This window comes from Macrobrachium nipponense, chromosome 10, assembly GCF_015104395.2.
Source record: "Macrobrachium nipponense isolate FS-2020 chromosome 10, ASM1510439v2, whole genome shotgun sequence".
Classification (NCBI taxonomy): Eukaryota; Metazoa; Arthropoda; class Malacostraca; order Decapoda; family Palaemonidae; genus Macrobrachium; species Macrobrachium nipponense.
In genome coordinates this window covers 29,145,319-29,156,310 of record NC_087204.1, presented here as the reverse complement: position 1 = coordinate 29,156,310, position 10,992 = coordinate 29,145,319, and the positions used below count along the sequence as shown (strand labels likewise).

General features: G+C 38.6%; 1 pseudogene; it reads left to right on the top strand.

Moving 5' to 3' along the window:
- The window catches only part of LOC135223940 (uncharacterized), a 219,286-nt pseudogene that overhangs the window by 186,664 nt on the left and 21,630 nt on the right, over positions 1 to 10,992 (top strand).

Genomic DNA, 10,992 nt, shown 5'->3' with positions numbered 1-10,992 from the left:
CTGTCCACGAGATATGCGAACATATCTCTGTGTCTCTCTGTCTGTCTGTATGTCCACGAGATATCTTCACATGTCTGTGTGTGTCTGTCTAACCACGAGATTTATGAATTATGTCTTTGCGTGTCTATTTATCCTCGAGATATGTGAGTATGTCTGTTTGCTTGTCTATTTATCCACGAGATAAGTGAATATATCTTGTTTGTTTGTCTGTCTATCCAGGAGACGTGCGAACATGTCTGTATGTGTGGCTATTTATCCTCAAAATATGTAAACCAGCCTGTATGTGGATCTGTCTGTCCACGTGAAATCTTAGCATATCTATATCTGTGTCTGTCTGTCTACTAGATATCTGAATCTCCGTCTGTCTATCCAAGAGATTTCTGGATAAGTTATCAATAGGGGGCGATGTGGGGGGGGGGGGTGAGGTGGGGAGCTTGATAAAGGTGCAGTATATGCTCCAATGTTCTCGTAGTTTCTACTGAAACCGAATCATTAAGAGCCCGGAATACTTTTTCGCCGTCGGAGGGGAAATTTTGAGTTATAGGGTAACAAGGACTGAAGACCTTTTTTTTTCTTTCTTTCTTTTTTTTATTAATGAAACTACCTTCGTAAGGTTCTCCTCGTGGCTTGGCAAAGGTAAGAGTGCCCATAATTTCCTTGGCTTGTCATTTTTTAAGCCGTGCGTGAAATTAGTTTTTTTTTATGCGTCTCTCTTATCATAGGTTTGAAAAGGTCTTCGTTTACTAGACTGGTTTTTAGTAACTAAAGTATAACTTTTTTTTGTGGGTTGGGGAGGGGGGCATCTCTCATTAAAATAGTTGTTTAAATTTGTAAATTGTGATGATGTAATGGAAGAATCCTGTGTCACGACTTTGCCATTTGCATTCAATAAAGCACAAGGTTAGATGAACAATACACGTTAATATTGTGGAATATTAATCAAACAAAAAAGATTTAACCAAAGAAAAACATCACTCACATTATTTCAAAGCTGACATTTATCCATTTACATAAAAGACAGTTCTCTCTCTCTCTCTCTCTCTCTCTCCTCTCTCTCTCTCTCTCTCTCTCTCTCTCTCTAACCAGACTTCGTTAAGCTCACTTAGATGTTTCGCTGAAGGCTTTGTTTTACCCTTGTTGGATTTCCGTTCGTATCTGCATACCGCCAGAACTGATACGATAAGGACGTCGTGTTTGTGTCGTATGTTTGTGTGTATGTGTATGTGTGTATGTGAGAGAGAGAGAGATGAAAACTTACAGGTTTGTTGGAATATCGTATCGGAATATCGGAAGGGAGGTATGGTTTACAAGTTTTCAGGACAGATTGGTGTCTTCGGAAATGTTAAAGCTTACATACATAATATTTCTATATATATGTGATCAGGTCGGCAACGTGATCTCGGTATTATATATATAGATATATATTATATATATATATATATATATATATATATAATATTATATATAATATAAAACTAAAAGCCTTTGTAGCCAAGAGGTGTGTGTATTGTGTTGGGGAAGGGGTGGGTAGTGGCTGTGGTAAGGTGGTGGAGGAGGGGGGGGGGAAGGGGAAGTGGCCGCATTGGGCCTTGTTGCTCAGATGTGTGATTGAGCGGATGAATGCTGTTATCCTGCGAAATGCACCCCCCCCCATCCTCCCTCCCACCTTCCTCCCATCTCTTCCCACAAGCGGCTGGCCAGAAATCACCTGTTGTATGTTGCGCATATTGCTGTTCGTGGAGTCTCTGCTTTCGTATTTTTAATTGTATTGTAAATCGTAAAAGTCTTCTGTTACTGTCAGTGTCTTTCCAATTCTATGTTCTCCTGGCTATCGAACTGTCTTTAATGGAAAGATTCTGTGACACAAACACACACTTTTATTACGTGTTACGCGTCTATTTCACCCATATGGTAAAAAATAAAGTCATTAAAAAATATGTCGAGACAGCCAAGTCCGACCGTGGGGACGGTAAGTAGCGTCCCATAGGTCTGACGAAAATAACCTCATTAAGCATAATTGTATAAGGGCTAATGATGGCCGTGCCTGACCCCGAGCAAGACGACGGCAATTCTAAATGTGTTGTTCAGTACCTGTTGATTATCGTCGTCTAGATATAGTTAAATATCCTTTTAAATCAAACGTCCTTGCGCGCAAGCACTTCTTTAGTCTGACATATGGGCCGTGCACGAAATTTAATTGAAGAGACAAATTGATTTCACAGCCAACTAGCAGACGAGTTTTTTTTTTTAATTACTAGATATTTAATCAAACATTCTTAATTCCAAACCTCAAGAATGTAATTACTTCAGTATGCTAGGCATTACAAGATGTTTATTTATTTCAACTCTCTCTATTATAATAATGTACTTACATTTTATTTATTTTTTTATTTACGTATTTTTTAAATAACATATCTTTCTGTATTTCCCATCAGCTTCTGTTGCTTCTTTCGAATGAACACCATAATATTCTTTGGAAGCTTGAATTTCAAGTCAATGGCCCCTTTGTTGGGCGTGTTCCATATGAATAGGGTTCATCATCTGAATAATGTTGATTATGATAACTTCCATTCATAAAGTAATTCGCTACATAAGACTGATGACTTTCACAGAAAACTTGATTAAATTTTTAGTAAATCCTCATCGTTTTGAATCAGACATTCCTAAGTCTAAGCCCCAAATCTGCAGAACAGCAGTGCCTGGTAACGTTGCTTGCTGGGTTGCTGGATGGCTGCACAGTGCCCCTGGCCGGTGCTTCTTGGCGTGGAGTTGTTCCTCATCTTTAACTGGCCCGGATGCAAAGTATCACTCCACCCCTGAGACGAGGATATTGATGTCAGCTTCGTGTTCGGCTGTTGTTGCCTATCATTATTGCCGAGCATTCCCTTACATGATTGAGATCGTCTGCTTCTTGGGGACTCTCTCTCTCTCTCTCTCTCTCTCCTCTCTCCCTCATCTCCCCCCCTCTCTCTTTCTCTCTCTACTCTCTCCCCCTCTCCCTTCCTCCTCTTCCATTCCATTCCATTCCAGCCAACACTCGGTGCAAGAGATGGGAGATCAATAGGAAATTTAAGATGTCTGTTACGCCAGTGATGTATGGTTTGGGTATTCTGTGACGCGCGAATTTTGCTTGCTTTTGCCTGTGGGATACGTATATGCTGCCTTTTCTTTCTTTCTTTCTCTTTTTTCTTTTATTTAAGTCGTCTCTTACCCACTGGAGTATAATTTAAGTCTCGCATTACCTCGACAGTTTTAAATTCTGTTTGGTGTATATTGCTTGTCACCTCTCATATCTACCACCCCCAGTCTCTCTCTCTCTCTCTCTCTCTCTCAGCCCCTCCCTTCTCTCCCCTCCTCTCTCTCTCTCTCTCTCTCTGCATTTACCTTGACTGCACCAAAACATTAATTATCTGAACAGGAAGAAAGAAAGAAACATTGCACCAGACGTTCTTTGATGAGGAACCTCTGAAAACGGCCAAGAGAAGGCTCTCCTGTTGTCGATCTGAACCTTGTTTGAAAAAAATATATTGGTTTAGACGTGCAAGAGTAAAAGTAGAGTTCTTACCAAAAGAGAAGAAGAAAAAAAAAAAAGTTTCCACGGTATAATGGTGGCTTTCTCTAAATCTAAAACACTGATAAGACGCGAGGTCTCATATTTATGAATCTTAAGGTTTTGAGTGCAGTTCCTAATGATAATTGATATATACCAAGTTTCATTAATGCATGAAAATGAGTTTGTATAACATAAGAAGATTGGATACAGCTCTCATAGTTAAAAGCTCGATTCGTCCCACTTATAACCACAAAATAAAATAATGAAAAGACCATGAGTTAATCGTATTTTAAAGCATAGTACGATTTGATGTCATAAAAAAGGTTTTTGCAGATAAATAAACCTACGCTAATCCCATGTTGTCCAGCAGTCGTGCACGAGTGAGTATGATTGAAAGATTTTTAAAGTGGATAATCGATTGCTTTTTTCTACTTTGGGGGGGTGGGGGTGGGGGGGGGAGCTGTCGGGACGAACTCGGGTCGTCAGTTGTCTTTGCCAAGGTCACAGGAAGTTTGTTTGTTTGTTTGTACATGTTTATTGAGGCCACAGGAAGAGATTTACGTCATTTATGTGTAAGCTTTTGCATTGAGGCCACTGGCAGATAATTAGTATTTAAATGTAAACTGGGAGGTTCTGGTCACACACAGTTTTTGTTTATTCATTTGTCGAGGTCATGGAAATATTTTTCAATAAATCCGTTTATCAACTTCACATAAAATTACATGGTTCTCATTTTTACTTATTCACTGTATCATTTACTATTGTGTTTATCCCTGTATAGCGTTACAGCGTCTGCACTGACAGCTGTCAAGCATCCACAACAGCTGATGGATGGTGATCACGTTGCCAAAACAGATGTTATGCGTTGTTGTCCTTAGAGACACTGAATGTATGTCTTCCTTTTTTTCTTTCGTGTTATGTTCACAAGAGCATTTCTCTCGGTTTGTAGGATTCTCTTAGCTAATTGCTATATATCTCCTTATATGTTGATTTTTATCATTATTGTGTTAATATGATGAGTTCATCTATGTAGGTGTATTGAAGTTTGTTATGATCCAGTATAGATTAATAACCACTGCAAGACGAGAACTATAATTACTCCTAGAAATTCTCTCTCTCTCTCTCTCTCTCTCTCTCTCTCTCTCTCTCTCTCTCTCTCTCTCTCTCTCTCTCTTCCCGATATGTTGTGGGATTACTTATAAAAATGACCATTTTTCATTTGTCTCCCAGCAATCCATACTGAGCAAACGTCATGTAAAAGGGATAACGCCGTATTAACTGATGTAACTTTGTGACTTTAGAGAAATTCGTAATATTCGAACAAAAGGAAAAGTAGAAATTTTTCCTTGACAGCAGACATAGAAGAGTTGTATTTGTTTGAGATATTTTGCTAATTTATAATTTAATATTTGGTTTATGGTTCGTTTTACTGAGAATATTTTGCTCATGAGTTAAATTTATGGACAGTAACCAGTTCATGGGGTTTTATTATTTGTTGAGAATATTTTCTGTTCTTGCGATTCATATATGCTTTGTACATGAACTTTAATTATTCCTATTTTCTTTGTGAGCTTTCTTATGCTAATTATTCCTCTTTTCTTTGTGAGCTTTCATATGCTTTGTTCTCGAGCTCTGTTCATGACTGTCAGTAGTAATTTTTTGCGTGTGTGTATTCTGTGCCTGAACTTTGCTTATGTTTATAGTAATTTATTGTTCGTTTACTCCGTCTGCGTTATGCATATGATTGATAAACGAGGTTTTTGCGAACCAATTACGTACTGCACATAATTGGTTTGAACTGAATTCGTAATAGTGTTGTCATTAGTAGTTAACGTACGCATAAAATAACATTTTCATGCGCTGTAAATTTTTTTCAGATATTTTTGCTTGTGTGTTGTTATAGGGCTTCTGTCTCCAGGGAGCAGACTGGCAGCTATCCAGACATTAAAGTGGATGTACTGCCTCTCTCTCTCCTCTCTCTCTCTCTCTCTCTCTCTCTCTCTCTCTCTCTCTCTCTCTCTCTCCTCTCTCTCTCTCTCTCTCATGTGTGCGTTTCTTTTGGGGTGAGGAACATTGAGATAGATTTTGGTAAACAAAGTCGCAGACATTTTATCTGAATTTGATCTCGAATTTTTTTTTTTTTTATTTCTCTGTAAATTTATACATTTCTCTCTCTCTCTCTCTCTCTCTCTCTCTCTCCTCTCTCTCTCCTCTCTATATATTATATATATATATATATAGTTTATATATATATATGTATATATATATATCTATATATATATATATATATATAATTATTATATTATTATAAATTCTGTTCCCTAATCTAATCTCTAGAATACTAGTGGTATTTGGTTCATTTCACTGATGCCCTCACTTCTTCCACTTTCTCTCCAGTTCTCTGTGTTCCAGGAAGGTTTTAATTGTCGCTTCTTCATCTGTGCCTCTATTTCCAAATGTAACTTCTATGTTAATTGTCTATTGATTTTTTTTAAAAATTTAAATCTTGTGCGAATTTTTCAGACAGTCTCGAGGTTATTTCAATTAATACGAACGTCGTCTCCTTTTGAGTGACGTGAGCTTGGAATGGATAACTGGAAGAGCAATGGAAAAGTGTGTGACTCTTGAAAATATCTTGTTAGTATAGGTTTTCGTTGTGACCTCGGCAGTCTTGCATTAATTCATTAGGTTCTCCTCCGCTTTTCCCGAAGAACTGGCATTTTTGGACGAAAGCTCCGTTACAAAGTTTTCATATCTCGTGGTGTGTGTGTTGTTGTTGTTGTTGTTGTTGTTGTTGTTGGTTGTGTGTGTGTGTGTGTGTGTGTGTGTGTGTGTGTGTGTGTTTTTTTTTTTTTTTTTGCAATTAAGTAGTTTTCATGCGTAGTTTACGGGCTGTTTGGAACCCAGGTAACCATTCTGAAGGTTACACTCTTTGCTTTTCAAGTACAAAAGCCAGTGGGACGAGCAACATTATGCCCATTTGTAGCCCAGGCCCACAATCAGAGAATAGGGATTGAACAGCTTACTTTTGACTTATGTCTCATCGGTTATTTTCTTTGTTAATTTCTTGTTGTCGTGTCAAAGGACATAGCAACGAGATGCCTTATTTAACTCAAGTATTAAAAAAAACACAATTCCTTTTTGGGCAAAAATTAATACTTTAAAATTCGGGGAACACGGAAGTAGGGGTAAGAATATCAGAGCGCACCTACCAGCAATTCCTTTTCCTAATCATGGCTCCCCAGATTACCTAAACAGTAACCCGTGATTGGTTGCTATGCGCATTTTGGAAGGGAAGGTGGTTGTATACCGAGGGAACAATGGAATCTTATGGGGCAGGATAGGGTGGCTTGGGTATCTCTGGCCCAGTAGCCCTTGCTGGTCAGCCATAGGTATGTGTGTGTGTGTGTGTGTGTGTGTGTGTGTGTCAGTGCCCCTGCCTCCACGTGTATCGGTGGGAACCGGACGATTCTATCATGGAGGGCACATACCATCCAATCGCCTCCACTTTACCTTCCCTAAGCCTCCCTCTACATAACTCTCCCTCCTCCTCTCCTCCTCCTCCTCCGCCTCAAGTGCCATCTCCTGCCACCACGTGACAGACAGGTTTGAATGCTTTTGTTTAATGTATGTTCATGGATCTTCTACTCGTAGACATCCTAAATACAGGTCATAAGAGCAAGAGCCTGTGCTTAGCATCATGTCAACGTAATCAACAAACAACCACATCACGCCTATCATTGTTTTTTTGTTTTGGTTGGGGCTGTCGGCTGCATTTCGAATTCCTGCTCCAATTCTTCATAATTGAATCGAAGTATATTTTTTACCTTTCTAACCCCTTTACAAAGGTAAAGGGAATTATATTGTAACAGGTTGCCATATAAGTACACTTTAGGTAGCATCGAAAATGTTCAGTAAGAGTTGCATGACCCGCCCACCAGGCGAACCCGTGAGGTTCGTTGTCGTCGGGCAGGCGGGAACTTCATGTTCTGTTCTAAGTAGCTTTAAAGAATATGATAATTATTGTCACGTTTTCACAGCAGTAATAGAAAATCGATTCTGTTACATAATAACGACGTCATGATAATTTTGGAATAAATATAGAGGAAAGAGGCTACAGATCTACTCTCGAAAAATCGCTATTCTTTATATATATATATATATATATATATATATATATATATATATATATATATATATATATATATATATATATATATGAGAGAGATAGAGAGAGAGAGAGAGAGAGAGAGAGAGAGAGAGAGAGAGAGGTATTTCAACCATGAAAGTAACTTCCAAATTTTTTAAAAATTAAACTTTCATCATTTTAGGGTGGGCTTTCAGTTAGAAAGACAACCATTTTAGGAATTTACGGTCAGCTCGAGGAACAAGCGCCCGTGCTGGCATAAAGTCAGTTCACTCTACGCCAACATTTTGGCTTAAAAGAAGCTGCGTTTTCTTATCGAATTTTGCGTTTTTGGATAAAGCTTCCTGTTTATGTTTTTCTTGATTCGTGTAATCTTCGTTCCCTCAAGGGGAAGATTGCCGCATCCTTCGTTGATAAAGCCCCCACCATTCCTGCTTCCTCTTCCCTCCCTCCCATTATTTGGAATGGGGGCGGGGGGAGGGGGGGTGCATGATCTAGCGAGGGACTTTGGATACCTGTTCTTTGACATCTGCTGGAAAAGTTAACAGTAAAACATAAGTGTTGCGTATTTGCTGATAATGTAAAAGAGAAAAGTGTGGACGTAAAAGTTGTATCAAGATGCAATATAAAAACAAAAAAGGTAAGAATAGAAAAAAATCTCGTATGCAAAAATAGCTCGTAAACGTAGCAGAAATCATTATGTATAACACGTTTATGATGTAATTGTTTATCCGCGTAATTACCACCAACTAGGATTTCTTTGATTACATCGAAAAAAGGGCTGCGCAGGAAAGAACAGATTCTTGTAGCGTGCGAGTAAGAATTTTAACCCCTGCTCCAGAGGGATTGTTTCGAGGGAATATTGGGGTTCATTACTTCTCGCGAGTTAAGTACTTTCCGGGTTTAATGACGGATCATTTTCAAAGCTTGCGCGTTGGCTGGTTCAGAAATACAAGGTCTATAGACCTTGCAGAAATGGGTAATAATAATAAGCATATCCTACAAGAATTTTGCCTCAACACTTAGCATTCGAAGAACCTCATCATACATAAGCAGAAGTAATGAATATATCCTAATGATTTAGCCTCAAAAACAGTTGCAGTAATTGTTGCCTCATTCATTAATGATAGTAGTAGTAGTAGTAGTAGTAGTATAGTAGTAGTAGTAGTAGTAGTAGTAGTAGTAGTCTTGGAAGGAAAACATTTTTTGCACTCCTTCGGTAGCCCCCCAGAAAAAGCTGCACCCTTGAGCAAGGCAGTACAGCACCTTCAGAAATAAACAAAACGCAGGCCGAGACGATGAGAGAGAGAGAGAGAGAGAGAGAGAGAGAGAGAGAGTCGTCTCTGCCATAGCCAATCCTCCTAACTTCCCCGTGCGTATTGTTGTACATAGCGCGACGCGCACCGAATCGACGTAGTCTCATTGACTAATTATAGAATAAACGAAGTCAGTCCGTGATTATCCTACAATGCGTCCGGGAGGCGGTGTTTTAACGGTCCGTCCTTTTTCCTGTCGGGTACGCGATTCTTTCTCCTGAAAGGTCGTTTTGGTTGATGTACAAGGGGTGCTGCATTGGCCCTTCTTTTGTTTTGTTGAAATATTTCCCCGCTCTTTTGTTTTATTGTTTACTTTAACAAAGGTCGTGTAAAGGTCACCGCGTGTGCTTCGCCATTATTGGCGGGGAAATTTCAGGACAGATTTAAGCCGATGGTGGAAAATATGTTTATTTTGCGTCAGTTGTTGTCAATAGGAGATTTAGGGAAATGGCAGATTTTACCTCCCAAAGCATTCTAAAAGTAGAATGATTTGTTTACCAAATGTATTATTGTCCGTTAGGATTTATATTTCAACTGTTTTTATAATTTGCTTTTATCATGTCTCAGGATTGTAATTGAAGTTTGTTTTATCCTGAAACGGTACATTATGGACTTTCAATTAATTTCAGAATGCATAGTAAGTGTTGTTATTTTTGTTTCAAACTGATTTATCATATGTCTCATAATTATAATTCATCATTATCATATGTCTCACTATTATAATTCAACTTTATCCTGAAACGATATATATTGTGGACATTTATTTCATTTCAGAATGTATTGTCAGTTTGACTTTATTTTCCAAACTTATTTTTACGTTTCCTTGCAGACTGATGGTGGCAGAACACACAGTCAGGTGGGACGCTAGATTCTCGTTTACCTGCAAGATGACAGCCAATGCCTCCACAGGTGAACTCGACTCCTGTGTTTGCAGAGTCTCAGTCAGACAGGTAAGAAGGGCGAGGGAAATTCTCTCTCTCTCTGTGTGTGTGTGTGTGTGTGTGTGTGTGTGTGTGTGTTTCTGTGTGAAAAACTTTATTATATGAAGGTGTCTTTTTGTTCAAAATATATATCTGGAACCTCTCTCTCTCTCTCTCTCTCTCTCTCATCTCTCTCTCTCTGTGTGTGTGTGTGTGTGTGTGTGTGTGTGTGTGTGTGTTTCGTGTGAAAAAAAAAAACTTAATTTGTATGAAGGGTGGTTCTTTTTGCTCAAAATATATATCTGAACATCTCTCTCTCTCTCTCTCTCTCTCTCTCTCTCTCTCTCTCTCTCTCTCTGAAGTTTTCCTATGTAAGCAAGCCATATCGTGTCGATCTGTTCCGTCCCTTATTATCTTCCCCGTATTTTTCGTGGGAGGGGGGGTGGGGGCGGGGGGGGGGGGGGGGGGGTGGAACCAGTATGCCGCCCCATCGAAGACAACAAGAAGCGGAAGGGGCCTTCCGCCTCTTGCTAGACACGAGAGAGGTCCTGTTGTTTTTGCTGTTTTTTAATCTTGTTCTTTTATTTATGAACTTCTAGTGGTATAGATATCTAGTGTTTTTTCTTGGTCTTGGATTAACGTTAACAAATAGGAGTATTTTAGAACCGTGTTGTTATAAGTAGCTGTTTTATGTTTTTTTAAGGGGGGGGGATTGTTTGGTCTTGGCATTACAACCAATATATAATGAGTATTTTAGAATTATGTTGTTATAAATAGTTGTTTTATCGGTGATTTTTTTTCTTTTTTTAAAGGGGGTTGGGTCTTGGTATTAACGTTTACAAAATCTAAGTTTTTTTTTCTTTATAAATTTGTTTATTGTGTTTAATATTTGTTCACGTCAGTTTTTGGTGTACTACATGTGGATGCTTCCGATTTTGAAATATGCAATTACTTCCACTCAATTGGAAATATTATGTTTATTATTTTTATTTCTATTAATAGGTTTGTTTAGAATAGGTTCAACTTGGTTTGCAATTAACGATGCTGTCTTTTTTT